The sequence below is a fragment of the Ambystoma mexicanum genome, chromosome 5q, assembly GCF_040938575.1.
Source record: "Ambystoma mexicanum isolate Mex_15411 chromosome 5q, UKY_AmexF1_1, whole genome shotgun sequence".
In the NCBI taxonomy this organism is placed as follows: domain Eukaryota; kingdom Metazoa; phylum Chordata; class Amphibia; order Caudata; family Ambystomatidae; genus Ambystoma; species Ambystoma mexicanum.
The window spans coordinates 877,302,617-877,314,618 of record NC_090933.1 but is presented as its reverse complement, the minus strand read 5'-3'; positions in this window follow the sequence as shown (position 1 = coordinate 877,314,618).

Sequence of the window (12,002 nt, the reverse complement as noted above, 5' to 3'; positions counted from 1 at the left end):
ATTTAGAACAGGACTGTGTGACTTATCCTTGGCCTCAAGGTCAGGGACCGTATCGCTCCAGCACTGAAATCTCTCCACTGGCTCACTGTGGCTTCAAGCATCAAGTTCAAGAACATCTGCATCGTCCACAAAGCTTTCTGGGGCTTGGGCCCGCACTACATGTCTTGGGAGGAAAGCTCAGGGGCAACGTGCTCATCTTGGAAGTAAAATGACACAAAGCAACACAGGTTCGATCCCCAGGCCCATGCTTAGAAACCTCTGGGTATTAAGTGCGTTATAAATAACCCATTACAATTACATCCAACTCTCTCTTCCAAAATACCTTCCTTTTCGAACACTTCTCTCAACTACCTCCAACCCTCTGAGGATCAGAGGCTTCGCTAAGCAGAGAGTGGGGGGTAGATCTCTCTCTTCTGCAGGCGCCTCCCTGTGGAATGGCCTTCCTGACCCTTTCAAACGTGAGCCAGCTCAAACGTGAGCCAGACCACCTGAAGTTCCGGAAGCAGCTCAAGACCTTCCTATTCTCTTCTGCTTTCTCCCTCTCCCACCCCTGCTGACCTACCTGTCTGCCACACGGACTGGTTGCCTGGCTACCCTCTGACCCCAACGGGTACCAGGCTCCTCCATGATCAGTCTCTCCCGCACTGCCTCCGGGCCACTGCGCACTTAGGGGCTGTAACTGCAACCTCTACAGTCCCCTGCCTCCCTGCACTTACCCACAGCCGCGCTGCCCTGGTTGCACTTGCTGAGGGACATACATTGGGGAAGGGTCATTATCCCAAGCGATAATGACCTCTCCTAAGGTCTGTGAGACTATTAGCACATGGTGATAGCAGCAATACAGGTTTCTGAGTTTTGTTGGTGAAGTAATCCACTTTAACTTTAAGAGTGAGTACACTAAATAGGAAAACTGAGTTAGTAAATTAAATGTGGTATTATTTTGTACTATTTAAATAACATGGCAGTCTTCATAAATTAAGCATTTTAATTGCAACCTGGTTGAACTGGAACAGGTTTACCATGAGCATGCAATAGGTGTCATGAAGACTAGTAGTTACCGATTGCACTCTAACCATTTTAATTAGCTGAACGGGTCATCAATTACGATCTCCATGCGCTGGAGAGATGCGGTGTCCCCTTCCCTGTAACACCTTGACCCCATCCTACCAAGTAGGATATTTAGGAACTCTACCCCCCACCCTTTTACAACACAAACACTTTCACAAGGACAGCCCGCGATGAGGGAAAACAGACCAACACGCGAGGCGTATACCAGACGTGTCCCAATACAATGGTCAGGCGAGGCCAGGCAATAATTGACCATCACACACACCTGACTTCCATTAAGATTCTCCACATGGATAAAAGGTGGAGCACGAGAGCACACTCTGAGCGAGGCAAGGCACACGAGGAAACAGCAGTTCTGAGATGGCAGTTTAACGAGAGAAGAAAGACGTCAAAACAGAAGGGGATCGCAAGGAGAGAAGTTCCTTTGACCTTTTCGACAAGGAACCGTTACTTTCTTTAAACCTTGATAAAAGAAAGTGTAAGACCAGGAAACCAGGCTGAAGAATCCTGCATTGTGGGTGGTAGGTACCCAGGGTCCTCCCGCTTCAATAATCAAGGCAGAAGAAGCACCAGCTGCCGTGGTACTGTCCTTGACTACAAGAAAAAAGCAGCATCAGTTAAATCAACACAGACGGTGAGTTGGAGAGACTGATACAAGACTGGTCTGTGCTGAAGCCAAGGTTGCAAGCGGCAACATTGTATGGCGAGCACTGGAACGAACATTGTTAAAACGCATGTGATGAAGGACACGAGTAAAGTTTACCTGCTGATGAGTGATTGAACTTATAACGCAAGATACATTACCATTGACAAGAGTGGTCCGGCACCGTGTGGGTGCTCACCGAAAGTCTCTGTAAAGTATCCAGATGAGAATTGCCAAAGTGAATGTAAGAAAGAGAGCAAATCAAGAAGAGAGCGAGTAATTGTGAATCAAAGTGGTCCTGCAACGGGTTGAGCAAAATCCTGTGCACAGTTGAAAGTCTTTGATTTCTGAGGTAAAGTAAGCTTGAAAAAGTAGGGAAAGTTTGTCCGAGCACGGCGGAGGGAGATCATTTGAAAGCTTTGTGTTAAAGTGGGTGTGAGACCAGGGTGAACAGTGAATCATCCAAGGAGGTTTTGTGTTAAAGTGGGTCTGAGCCTGGCAGAGGGAGACCCAGGGGTGAAAAGAAAAACACCCAAGAAGTTGTATATGAGAATCCTGAAGAGAAAGGAACTTTTGAATGTTTGATTGTCTCGCGGGCCCTCTGAAGTAAGAGACTTTGATTGGCAAAGAGACTTTGGCACATAAGGCCCTGATACTGAGGTTTGAACTGCATCCTTGTGCTAGAGTTGCCAGAGACTGTGCTAAGCTTGAATGTGTCGCTCTGTCCCATCCTGAAAATGTGGGGAAGGGAAGCCAATGGCTTGAATAACCCACATATCGTTTCTTGAACACTTTTCTTTTGCATCACATTGTTTCCCACACTATTTGTATTTACAAGTAAGGATTGGCAATAGGTTTATTAGTATAGGCCCAATTAGTTTGATAGACTCAACTAGGACTGCATCATTATTATTTGACGGCCGTAGCTTGCTCCCATCTTTAGATTTAGGATTAGATCGGCATTTTTCAAACCTAATTGAAGTTCAATAAACACCCTTGAACTGTGATCACTTGTGTCTGTTTTACTGTTTGATACCATGCCTTCCTTACACTGCTGATGATGATTGTAGTGTCGGAAAACGGCTGACAGAGTTACGTTGATCGATGCCAGTGCAGCTTGATACTGCACGTCCATAGCGTACTGAGGTGCTTTCCTCTCAGCAGCCCGTAGCCCTGTTGGAAACTACCTGCTGTTGCTGTCCGCGTCTCGTACCTTCTGTGACTATTGCCGAAGACAAAGGACTGGTGGAGGTATATACAGAGAGTGGAGCAGGCGGTCGCCAAGAGAGGGGGAACAGCTCCTGTGTCTCCTTTGCCCCATTCCGAGTCTGGTGGACCACGTGGGACGCTAGAGGCTCATGGTAAAGGTTACATTTGTATGGTGTCGCTGATCGGAGAGGAGAGACTAGCTGGGGAGCTAGTTACAAGCAGTGAGATACATATCCTAACGCACATCTTTTGGCTTATTACATTAGCCAGCTCCTAGTGTGTTTACATCCACTACTTAAAAGTTTATTAAAGTTCTAGAGTGCGCGCGCAGTGACTCTGTATCCCCATATTAGGGGCCCTATTAGCTGCCTGCACCCTGCAAAGACACCTACCTTTGGTGTATTGCAGTATTGGGGACATAGGTGCTTATTTCAAGTAGCACCCCTGTAGTGCCCACATAGAGGCATAATTTTACTTCCTAGCACTGGGAAAATATCAATCTACTGCACTTAACTGAAGGCCGCTGAAGGCAGCTGGTCTTGAGCCATGAGGTAATTTATTGGGTTGGTTGAGACAGCCTATACCGCTGATTGGTATATGTTGGATTGAAACTAAATTAACAGACACACACATTAGATTGTGAGTGTACTTTTGGAAAACGCCTTCCACAAATACATTTAAATAATACTCACATCCTAATGCCTAGAAGGGAAGGCCCTAGACTCAAGAAAAAAAGCATCCAAACATTTTTCCCCTCGCATTTATCCCCTACGTAGCCTGGCTGAATGTAACCGGCCCATGGTTAAAAGTGGTCTGATTCTCTCCAAACCCTGTCGACAACATGTGTCAAGGGTTCCCACTCACGACATGTGTGACACAAATATTGGAAACCCAAGAGTGATGCTCTGAGGGTGAGACCCATTTACTTGAAGTACACAGGGCGAGCACGGAACGTGTAGATGCCAGTAAAAACCAGACCATCGTAAGGTGCACACGATCTGCAGATATAATACCATGGGAACAGGAAAGACCACCGATCTCTCCCCAATTTGTTCCTTAGCAAAACCTGTATGTCCGCCTGTAGTGGCCAGCTCGCCTAACTTGATGGTCAGCATCGACAATAATAATTCTTTGTTGAATATGTGCCTGAATCTTAGACGTGCATGACTGTCAGAAAGGCCTATAACAATGAACGCGCTATATTATCTCCCCCTACGAACTTGTCTGCAACACCTGATCTTGAAGATATAGTGAATAGGCACGTGCCTGATGCAGTTGATTCAAACCTTGATAGTTCAGCAACAACTACCCAGGACGATGACAGCATTGATGACTCCAATTTTAGGCCATGCCTGAATACCATAGCAATTATACAATGGATGCTATTTTTGGCCTTGTTCTATGCTCGCCAACAGTGAGCAATTAAGTTGATACTCGCCAGCTTAGTGGATGAGATACTATTTAATAGTGTGGCTGAAAGGGCCTGCCATGGGAAAATAGTGGACGTGGCTATTGGAGAAGACATGGGCAAGGATTCATCGATTGAGTTTAGTATGCTCAATACTCTGCCCTCCATTACTGATAATTCAACACCTTTGCCGGAAACGTATGAAAGCAAGGAAATGCACAAAGAGCCAGCCATTCATCCTGAAATTGCTATTGCTTCGCCTCCAAGCAGCCAGTCAAAAATGGCTAGGAAAAGGAAGAGAAAAGCAAAGCTATATCGCAGCCCCAACGGGTCAACGCAGTCCCTGCCAAAGCAGATTCTAATGCATCCTCATTGGCAGTGATCACCAATGTACCCAAGTTTGTGTCATCAGCGAATAATACAAAAGTAAATCATGGACACGTAAGTAATAAACCTAAATAGCGTGGGTGGTGGTTTGGCACTTTGGATAAATGGCTGCAATTTCCTGAGGAAGGCACACTATCCCCTGGGAGTGATTCCATCTGTGCAAGGGGGCAGAAGTTAGTCTATGGAAGTCTCTCAAATAAAAGCTGATGGGGTACTCAGTGTAGGCTAAATTTGCCTGTTGAACCCCCTCCGACCATTGTAGATAAATCGGCTGTGAGGGCAGCACCTTTGACAGAGAGTAGCATGGCCCACACACCAACCAATCAAAATCAGACACTTGTAGAGCAGCCTGGCTCTTCTAATCAAGTGTGATGACTGGACAGTTATTGTACAGGGAATTGACCATACAACCAGCAGGGAGATAAACTACCTAAATCGTCATTACGCTATCCACGTTGTGTGTACATTCAGGAAATTGAGCCTAACAACCATAGCCCATTTCTAAACAGAAAATGTAATGACATTGTTCAAACAGATTGAAGAGCTTTCCATTATCACGCCTCAAGACATCAAAAGGGTGGAACTGCCCACCTTTCACAGCCACACTAACTGGGTAATGATTAGATTTGTCAGCTAAATGGTTGCTGAAAGACATGTCATTTGTTGACGAATTCCACACTATGGGCTATTATGTTCAGCTGTATTATGGCTTAGCCAATGAGGAGCGCTTTAGATCCCCTCTGTACACCATGGAGGGTAAAGTTATGGGCAAACCTACTTGGGGAAAAAAGCGGTCGGGAAAACAAGCCCTACAGCCCCAAATGAACCAGGAATCCCAACTCAACGGGTATTGGAGACCATCTGTTGAGGAATAAGCATATTGACCATCGATACAGACTGCATCGTGCTCGATTCTATCATGGAACACAAGGGAATTTAGATAATTTACCTCACAGAGAGCCGGCCATGTTTCTCTAACGCAGAGATGTATCTCTTGCAAGAAACTTGGTTGATGACGACTCTAATGATGGACGGTTATTGCACATTTTTACAACTAGCAATTAGAGCCCAGAAGGGAAGACCCAAGGGATGCTTATGCACTGGCCTCTGCCTTGGCTATGAGGCAGTAGCCTACAGCTCAGGAGTTCAGTGTGTGAATGGACTAACAGCTGAAATAAAAAAATGTCCTTAACAGGAACCATAGCACTTTGATCCCCCAGATGGATCGCAAAGAGATTTACCTTTGAAATGGGTGTTGGAGCTGCTGTATAGGTGAAAGTTAACCAATCCTAAGGGAAACATAATTATAGCCGGTGACTTTAATGCACTATGTACACATTTAGAAAACTGAGCAATAACTGATGAACAATTGAGATCATTAACTGAACACACTCTAGCACTAATACAGAAGGGCCTGAGCTGGTCGGAAGCACTGCTTGAATTTGACCTCATACCTTTGTTGCCTTGTAAGAACGAATCAATGTTGGAGGTTGTTGCACTAGTGCCTCATGCTTGGATTATATCTTTGTAATTTATATGCTGCACTGTATAAAATTTAAGTATGAAGTTGAATTTTCATTACTCAGTGATCATGCAATGCTGAAGGTTATGTTCCAAGTGTATAATGGGAAGGACAGGAAGTTAGAACTAGGCAAAGTGTTAGTCAATGTTCAGGGCAACAGAATAGTATGGTCAGAGGCTTCGTTTAAAAAGGACACACAAATACATTGCACACATAGTTTGTCCTCCAGAAGATGTACTTAAGTAATGTTAAGGATAAATTATTTTGTATTAATAAAGCCTATGCTTTATATGGCAGGGAAAACATTTGTCATCATAAAATCCACATAGAAAAGCGCTAGTTTTGCAGGAAAGTGAAGGCCATCAAGAATAGCAAGAATTTGCCTTATCAAGAAAAAAAATGTTGATTGGCATGGCGAGTACTAAACATAAAAATTGGCTACATAGCCACAAACCCAGCCTTGAATTCATACACACGATTCTCGGAAATGTGGGTACCTATTTCGAACATATTTGGCAGCAACAGTCCCTAAGGAAGTTTGTGCCACTGCAGAAGCAGACTTAGGAGGTACATGTGAGTGGTCTTTGCTGGGACCATACTAACGCGAAACAAGAATCCTCCTTTGCAAACACGGGTGGACTGGCCTTGATCATCGAATTCAAGGCTATATTGGATATTTTGGCAAGCTAAAACCATCCAAGGCCCCTAGACCGGACGGTTTGGCCAATGTTGTATTGAAATTCAATCCCCAGTTTTGGGCTCGAATACTGCATGAAATGTACACTAAAATATGCACTTTTGGTATTCTTCCCCCTAGTTGGAAAAATTCAATGTTGGTCCCAATCCACAAAAGTGGGTCCCGTACAGATCCCAATAAATATAGATTACTAGCTATGCTAGACGCAAATACTACAATTTTTGCGCCAATATTACTAAAACTGCTGAACAAGTGGTCTACTGACAATCAGCTGCTTAAACCCCATCAACTAGGTTTCAGCTAACAGCTGAGGTATTAAATGGGTTGGACGGAAACTGTTACTCATGTTTTGTCGATTATACGACAGCATTTGATTGTGTTGATTGGCAAATCCTATGGTCCAAACTGGAAAGATGGGGCATTGATAAACCTTTATTGTACTTCATAAAGGCTCTTTACACTGACACAACAGTTACCGTTAGAATTTCGCAAGAGAGGGACATTACTTCCAACATACAGGGATCTGGGGTATGAAGCAGGGGTGTATTATGGCACCCCTGCTGTTCAACCTATATGACATGATATGATAAGCCATTTATAACGTGCCTGCATAAAAGTGTACATGGGGAAACTACTGGCAGGCCATGAACCTTCCTACCTACGATTGATGGGGTTGAGGTGCTGTGGACTATGTATGCGGATGATACGGTTTTACGTGACCACACACCCCTAGGCTTGCAAAGAGTTATTGACAGGTTGGCGCAATTTGTACAAGACAATCGACTACAAATCAACTATACAAAGACCAAGGTCAGGCACATACGGGGGAAAGGTCATCCCTTAACCAGTTTTAATTGGTATATTAATGGTATCAGATTGGAGTTGGTAAAAACGTACGTTTACCATGGCTTATCCTTTGTTATTGCACCCCCATCTGCTAAATACTATGCATATATTAAAACTAAAGCACTGCGTTGATGGCTGGTATTGAGGGCTTTATTAAAAGAGTGGGTGGAAACTTAATACATGGACCTATCGAAGTATGTACCAAAGCAATAGTTCCTCGTATTCTATATGGTATCGTCACAATTCCACAAAAATACTTGGACGTCATTTGAGGTTCGCCAGGGGTCGCAATTGTGACCCCTGTGGTCTCCCTTGCTACCTCTAAAAATAATTTGAAAAACACGTTTTATTTTTATGGAAGCCATGTGGCTCTTTGTTTCTGGGGTGGCTGGCTTTCTTGTTCAGGCCTCTTGAAAAAAAGACAGGGGGTTCCACAAGTGTAACACTTTGAGCAGTGACCCTAAATAAGAAAGAATAGGAATAACAAATAGTCTTTCTGGAATTCTATACAATAGTTGCTAGACTAATTAAAGGTTTATTTTAGGCACACTTCAGGGGGTGAGTCACTGATATAGTCTGATTTAGTCTGCTCTTTACCTCAAATTCACAATGCAGACAAAAACTATATGTATTTTGCTTTCCGGAGGTTGCAGTTAAAGCATGTTCTTTTCTGGCTTTGTCTCTGTCTGATCAACACAAGACATTCCACCTCGGTGTCCTTGGTCACATGACAAAGTCCTTGTGCCTAAAAACATGTGTACTGTGTAGAAATGTTTGACCATAGTACATCAAGTGGCCCTTGATTTCATTGTGCCACAATGGATGCTTTGTTGTACTGTGTCTATCTTTCCTATCTCCCTGGCATGCTATTCAGTATGTTTGTTTGCATGTATGAGGTAACGAGTGCCCAGAATACAGGATGCTGTGTGAGTGCGCTGCTTTCCCCGCGCTACTCTAAATTCCTTAATACATAGTTATGAACTCTTCCAATGGTATGTATTTTGCCAACCAACAGGCTTAACATGTGGCCAGCTTTGCGCCAGACCTGCAGATGAACTGGCCTGCTGTTAAATCTCAGTTACCAGTGTAATGGTATCCACTACAGAGTGCAATTTGCTTTCTGACCTTGAGAAGATACAGAAACGTAATTGCTAATTTTACTATAGCCAGTAAGATAGCTATAGCCGGTAAGATAGCTCAGTGGGTTGAGCGCTTGCTGCTGAGATGTGTGTGTGATCTGCAGGTTGCATGTTTGAATCCCGGGAAGGCCATCTCAACCTTTCGTTCTTGTGAGGTCTATTAATGAGTACCAACACAGGTTGAGTGATATTGTATGTATATTTGTTCTATATAAAGTGCTAAAGCATAAGTGCTATATAACAACACATCATTATCAATTTGCCTTGGACATCTGCTTGCATTCACAGTAATTTAGTAGTATGGGCCTATACAAACTGATATTAACAATACATATGGTGATTCATTCTCGTATGAAATGTATATCACATTACAGTGATATTGTAACCATATTTATCGTAGTGCATTTAGGAACAAAGCTATGTGATGCCACTTCCTGTTTTGTCAAGAGGTGAAAGGTTGTGCTCCATCGCTTCCTGTGATGTCACTTTGGGTTGGAGTCAAAAAAATGTAATTTGTTACCACCCTCCTTGCTCATCAAAAGTATTCTCAGATGATTTGGAAGAGTACTTGGCCTACGAAGGACTTCATTTTAAACACTTTCTACTTTTGAGTGATCTGAATTTTTGGATGGACTACTTAGATAATCATGATGCCAGTAAACTTAACGAGCTGTTAACTTGTCATTATCTCTGTTCTTGGACCAATATGTCAACAGATCTAACAAGGTGATGCTTGAAACATATACAAAGCTTTGGGCAATGTGACCATTTTTACCGAATTCATTCTACCCACCCAGGAAATAGTTAAGGAGTCCCACCTAGCCAATTGAGTTTTGATTCCTTTTAAGATTGGGGGATAGTTAGCTTCATATAACCCACCAATTGTAGGAGTTATACACACTGCTAACAATTTAATCCCTGCTTGGGCCCAACCAAATTGAGTATGTGACCGTAACACCTGAACTTCCATGGGAGGCAGGGATACATTTAGAATTTCCGATTTGGAGTGATTTATTTTTAAACCTGCTACCTTTCAAAATGTCATGAATTCTCGGGCCGCCACTAGGGTCGGAGACCAACAGAAGCATATCGTCTCCATAAACCATCATTTTATGCGGGATTCCCCATAAATCAATTCCACTAATGTCATTTGTGTGTATAACCCTGGCATGTAATGGTTCCAATGAAGTGAGTACAATAATGGCGAAAGAGGGCACCCTTGTTTGGTCCCCCGCTGAAGTGAAATAAGAAGAGATAGGTGACCCATTTATTAACAATCTCGCGATTGGTTGTTTATAATTGGCCTTGATTTTGTCAATACATTTTGAACCAAACCCCATCTTTGCCAAGGTAAGAAAGAAAAATGACCACTCTATGGGATCAAAAGCTTTCTCTGCATATACAGATAAAACGACTGCCGGGATCTTGTTCTTCTCTATTCATAAGGAAAACATGCCATATTCTATAATGTTGTTGTGTGTCTGACGTTGTTTAATAAAGCCGGACTGGTCTGGGTGAATTAGCGATGGGAGAAGATCCTCTGGCCTATTGGCCAGCACTTTAGAATAGATTTTGGCATCTAAATGTTTTAATGCAATAGGACGATAAGACCCACAACTACACAGGTTTTTACCTGGTTTAGGGAATAACAATATTTTTGCCTCATCCATTGTAGGGGTAACCAGTGCAAATTAATTATATAATCGGGTCAATTTGGAAGCCAGTTCATTCCGGTATGTTTTTTAAACAATGCTGGTTATCCATCTGGGCCGGGTGCTTTATTTAATGGAAGATCCCTGATAACCCAGAGAACTTCCTCGTGCGTGATTTCCAGCACAAGCTGCTCTGCCCCTGTGGAGGTTACACTAGGTAGTGTGACTGTCCGGAGATATTCTAATTGAGAATGCTCATCTGGGAGTTCTGACCGATAAAGATCCGAATGTAACTGGGCAAGAATGTGCAAAGTTTCTGAAATCATATCACCAGAGGGAAGACGGATCTGCTGTATAACGTGATGCTTCTCGCGGACAGAGTTTTAGTAGCTAGCAATCAATCTGCCATGTTGGCTTTAATATAATATTTATGTTTGAGGAAGAGCAAAGATTTCTCTGCCTTCTTAGTTTGATAAAGATTATGCCTGCCCGCTGCAGCCCCAAATGCTTTTTGTATAGTCGGACCAGTATTGGTTTCTAGACTTTTTATCACCCGTGTAAGTTCCGCTTCGAGTTCTTTTTCGAGAGCCGCTCTCTGCTTACGTCTTGCTGCCGCTTCAGCAATCAGGGTAACATGCAGGGTTGCCTTAAAGGCATCCCATAGTACATTAAGGGTAATCTCCGCTTTCTGGTTTAACTCGAAATACTCCTGAATGTGCACTGCAAATGTATCCCTAATAACATGGTCTTGTAACAATTCGGAAGGAAATCTCCAGGCCCAAAGATGCTGAGTGACTTTAGCTACCTGTAAGTCTATCGAAATTGGTGCATTGTCCGATACTGTAATTGTGTGGGTCGTAATTTGGGTGATACTACCTACTAGCGATATAGAGACCCAGGCATAATCAATGCATGAGAACGGTGCACATGTGAATAAAATGTATTATCCACACATCTACCAGTGAGAGTCGTTAAAAATGTTGCTTTAGATTCACAGAAGGCGGGGGTTGGGCATATCGTGTTGTTATACTGCGGTCTCTAGTGGGATCCCACGCCAAATTGAAGTCCCCCAAAAGACTCCAAATGTCCCAAAGTAGTTTTCAAAAAGCCTTCTTGGCCTGCATTGGGGGCACATATCGTTGCTACCATCAGTGTAAGCGAGCCAAGATCCAGAATCGTGAAAAAATATCTTCCATCCTTATGACTTTTGGTGTGTAAAACCTTAACCTGAGTGCCCGTACCTGATTGCTATAAGTACTCCTGATACCTTCCCTCCTGCATTTGCTTGTAAAATATTAGGGTATTGTCACAGACAAAGCTTATTTCTGCCCGAACAGCAAATATGGGTTTCTTAAAGCGCCACCAAATCCAGTTGGTAGGGCTTCAAGAGAGCTTCTAATTTCTTGCATTTTAGTGGTGTGTTGAGCCCCC